This window comes from Macrotis lagotis, chromosome 2, assembly GCF_037893015.1.
Source record: "Macrotis lagotis isolate mMagLag1 chromosome 2, bilby.v1.9.chrom.fasta, whole genome shotgun sequence".
Classification (NCBI taxonomy): Eukaryota; Metazoa; Chordata; class Mammalia; order Peramelemorphia; family Peramelidae; genus Macrotis; species Macrotis lagotis.
Window position 1 is genome coordinate 102,081,745 of NC_133659.1, and position 4,631 is coordinate 102,086,375.

At 40.4% G+C, this 4,631-nt stretch overlaps 1 pseudogene; it reads left to right on the forward strand.

Moving 5' to 3' along the window:
• Window positions 1-1,665: 1,665 nt before the first annotated feature.
• On the forward strand, window positions 1,666-3,323 carry LOC141512979 (alpha-1,3-mannosyl-glycoprotein 4-beta-N-acetylglucosaminyltransferase-like protein MGAT4E; annotated as a pseudogene).
• The last annotated feature ends 1,308 nt before the right edge of the window (window positions 3,324-4,631 follow it).

A 4,631-nucleotide genomic window follows, 5' to 3' on the forward strand; every position in this document is an offset into this window, starting at 1 on the left:
AAGGAGATTTTCAAGTGAATTTTAACTGACTCCATTAGACCCAAAACTCTGGAAAAGGCTTTGAATCAAAGTTTATCAAAACAGAATGATTTTCAAATATCAGGGATTGGATTAGTAAGAGACTTCTTTAATTTTACTTAGGTGATCATTTTCCTGCAATATTTTCTATGTGATTAAAATAAAATACAGATTTTAATATTATAGCTTTAACATAAGATATAACAAAAATAAAATTTTAATAATTTTGAATAAAGTCTTTAATAAATTGTTACCTTAATGAAAAAAGAGATAAAGGAGAATATTTATGTTTAGCACTCTCTCAGGTAAACCAGCCTTAGCAGAAAGTCTGTGATTCAAAGTCTATAAAATCACCAAAACCTCTTACCATCACTGCCTAATGTTTCAGATTTAGTTTACTTCTTTGGAATTAGTTTTGAAGGATTTTCTCCAGGTTGAATCTGCAATTTAATCTTGAGTTTTACAATTTTTCCCTTAATCTTGCTTCCCTCTCCCCACCCCACCCCCACAGAAAGCATTCTGTTAGTCTTTACATTGTTTCCATGGTATACATTGATCTAAGTTGAATGTGATGAGAGACAAATCATATATATCCTTAAGGGGAAAAAATAAAATATAAGAGATAGCAAAATTACATAATAATATAACATGGGTTTTTTTTTTCCCCTAAATTAAAGGTAATCATCTTTGGTCTTTGTTTAAACTCCACAATTCTTTCTCTGGATACAGATGATATTCTCCATGCACATTTAATCTTGCAAAGTGTGACAGCAAATATCACAAGGATCTCTTTCTTTAGTCAGTAGCCCAAGTGTGTATTCAGCCCAATACCCAATAAAGGATAGTGTGGGGGTAGGAGGAGCAGCAGACTCAGAAGATGATCTGCTAGGGATAATTAGAAAGAGGAATAGAAAAATGGAATTTGAGGAGAAATTCTAAGATGAGGGAGGATTGTTCTGTGCCGACTTTGGAACGAGTGTTTTTAGACTATATATCTTGAACTTTAGACCCTACAGGGAAACACACCATGCTGAGCATCATGCGGTGGTCCCTGAGACACTACACCATTATTTTAGCTGGCTCACGCTTCCTGTGGTTTTTAATCAATTTGGAAATCCCAAAGATAAAAGAAGTCATCTATCTTCTAGTATCAGAAACAAGGTAGTTCCTGCCCAAATGAACTTGCCTCCTCCCTGTACCTCTCCCCCAGAAAACGGAAGAGATTTTCCTAGAGGGCAATTGGGCATTAGCCCATAACCCTTGACATAATATTCATTGTGTACTTTTCTTGAGGGATATGTGGGGGAAGGTTAGTAACAACATTGTCCAGTACCTTGGTACATGGGGAACATTACCACATTAGTTTTCCTCCTAGAGATCTTGAGATGTTGAAATTTGTGATATTTCCAGGAAACAAGGCAGTCCTTGGAATAGAAGTTCTACTTCAAGAGTGAGAAACACCTGCAGGGGAACTCATATAATGATTCAAGCAGAGTCTCCCATCTCACCTACCAATACCTGGCTGGAGCCCTGCCCTGAGAAAAAAAAGTGAGTGCATGAGTTTTGTCTTATCCCAAGATGAAGGACAGCAGCATCAAGAGGGGGAGACTAGAAGAAATAAGATCAACAGGAGAGGGGGGGGGAAAGAAAGAAGGGGTGGGGAAGGGAAGAGGATTCTAGGAAATTCCAGCTATGCTGAGATAGTTGAACCTGTAGCCAGCAGTATTCCTAGACTGCAAACTTATAGAAAAGTCTTAGCTTAAACCAATAATATCCATTCCCTTACCCCAAGCACATACCTGTAGAAGTTCAGTATAAGAAATATCAGAGCTCTGAAAAACAACAGAAAAAAAAACAACAAAGATGAGATGGAAGGAGAGAAGGAAGAACTATGGTTAGAATGAAGAGATTCTTTGGGAATCATTTCTTAAAGTGTCCTAGTCTTTTGAAAACCTTTGATGAAGAATAGATCATCTTGGTCACCTCTTTGGGTTGAGAAGACTACAGGAAATGCCAACCTCTGCTTAGGGGAAAAGATTTGTTTTTGCTGGTGATGCTGACACTGTCCCTTATTTCCTCCCCAGAGATTCTCATTGTGGGACTCTCCTCAATGCAGAGTCCTGCAGGAAGATACCTCATGATTACTCTGAGGTCTATGTTCAGAGTTTCCTCCAAAAATGAGTTGAGGTGCATGGCAGTGCTAGTCCACTTAGCCGATTCTGACCCAGATTGGCTCAATGAGACACTCAGTCTCATCATCAGCCACTTCACCTCACAGATCCTCAAAGGGCAGCTGCTTGTGATCCATGCCCCATCTGAGGCCTACCTGCACTTGTGGTCCCAGCCGCACACAGTCTAATTTTTCTGACATTAAGACCTTCCAGGCTAAGCAGATATTAGAGTATGCCTTCCTCATGAGCTTCACTGCCAATCTCTCCGACTACTTCCTCATGATTGAGGATGGTATCAGATGTACCTGCCACTTTGTAACTACAATCCAGCAGGAACTTGAAGCCCAAAAGGATAAACCATGGACAATTTTGGAGTCCACCAACCATGGCTTAGTTGGCAAGCTTTGTCATTCCAGGGACCTCCCCAAGTTGTCTGGTTTTCTCCTCCTTTTCTACCAGGATGAGTCCCCTGATTTGCTCTTCTTCCATTTTCGAATCCTTCATGGCCAGGAAGATCCCATCCACATAGACTCCCTCCTCTTTTACCATGTTGACAACTCTTCTTTTTCTCCTAAAGACTCATACACAGGTAAAGAATCAGATGTCAAGAAGTTTCCAGATAGCTTTGACATTCCAGATAATCCACCTGGAGTCATCTACAATAATATTCAGACTCTTCAGAACCATTTGCTCCAAAATGCCTATAGCCTGGATGAAACATACTTTTTGACCCCCCAGTGCTCTACCTGGGAACCAATTGACTGTAATCCTGGATAAGGGTGCAAATGTGATTTGGGTGCAGGTGCTGACAGGTACACCTGTAGAAAAGTTAGAGTTTAGAGGAGGGAAAAGTGGAGTTGGGCTTCAATCCCTCTGGGGAATCAAAACATTGTACAACATACACCTTTCTGGGACAGCTGTGGGATGGGCAATTGGACTGCAGGGTGAAACAGACAGACTGGACACAATGTGAGCTGTGTTTGACTTGTAGTGACCAGCCCTTGGGATAACTCATGGGTCATTGTTTGACACATCAACATCTGGGTCAATTATGAGGAGTAGTTGGAGATGGAAAGAACCCAGCCTGGAGATTGAGTTGACATAGGGAACAGAGAATTAAAATCTTGAAATCTGTTAGGGGCATTTTTTGGGTTACCTGTCCAAGCTATTGAAAGGGATGTACAAGCTGACAAGTGACAAAATCCTAAATTGTCTTTTCCCTGAGAGCAAACACTAGCACAGCAGTGGGATAATTCTGAAAATGGGAGCTCAAGGTCCCCTACTCAGCCCAATATTATAGCCCTAGGTTTTCCCCAGTCCTAGAGTCAAGTTGCTTCTACAGGCCTGCTTCTATCCTCAAACCAAGAACCTAGTTGAATATAAGAGGTTTTAGGGAATCTAGAAGTCCTAGAAAAAATGCCCCAGAAGAGAAGTCATTACAAGGCTAAATATTTTTCCTGGAATCCTACCCAATAGTAGAGCAACAAGTGTGTCAAAGACCAAAATCCTTACATTTGTACTGCTATTCTTGCAAGACTGTCTTTTCTGTCTCCTTCCTTTGACTTCTAAACATCCTCCATCCCTCTCCAATCCCCATCATGTGTGGACAAATCTTGGGCACCAAATTGCTACCATGTATATTTTACCCTGTATTTTCATTCATAATTATTTTATTGTAAAAGGTGACTTGCTAGTCTCCAGTAAATGATTACATAAGATTCTTATTAGATAGGCAATCTGCTATATGGTCTCTAGCATCTGCTGAAGACAAAAAGTGATGTCTATCAACTCATCAGGCTCAGCCTTTATCTTATTAGGTTGAGGTGAGTAGGAGACAACACTAGATCTAGTGAAATAGGTTTAAATAAAAAGTGGAGGCGTCTATAAGGGCACAGCCAATTAAGGAGAAATCAAATTTCTACTAAACCTCATTAATAACTACATCTACTTATCCCTAGTTGGGAACCTTTCCAAAAGTCCCCCTAAATTGGATTTACTCAGCTCAACCCATCAGTTTTCCCCAGTGAAGAGGTTATTGAACTTTTGTGTAGGACCTTACCCTCTAGCAAGAACTCAGAAAATCCCTGCCCCCCAGGCAAAAGACAAGTCCCAATCAACAAGACAATAAATCCCTGCCCTACCCTGAAACAATTAAGTCTTTGAACTATGCCCCTCAATCTACATGTCCCTAATTTCCTAGTCTTCCAGTATCTTTGCCTCCTAAAAAGCTCACCCTTTTCTCAGATGAATTGTCTCCCTTTGGGAGGCCAGTCCACTGTATGATATTAATTGCCTTCACTTGAAGATAACCTGAATCTGAATTCTTTCTGGACACCTTGCAACCCACCTGGCTATACCCAGACACCTACCTACCAGGTTTCATGCAAATTTGAGAAAGTTGGAAACCTTCCCATTGAGGAGAAAATCTCAGTCTTATATAGA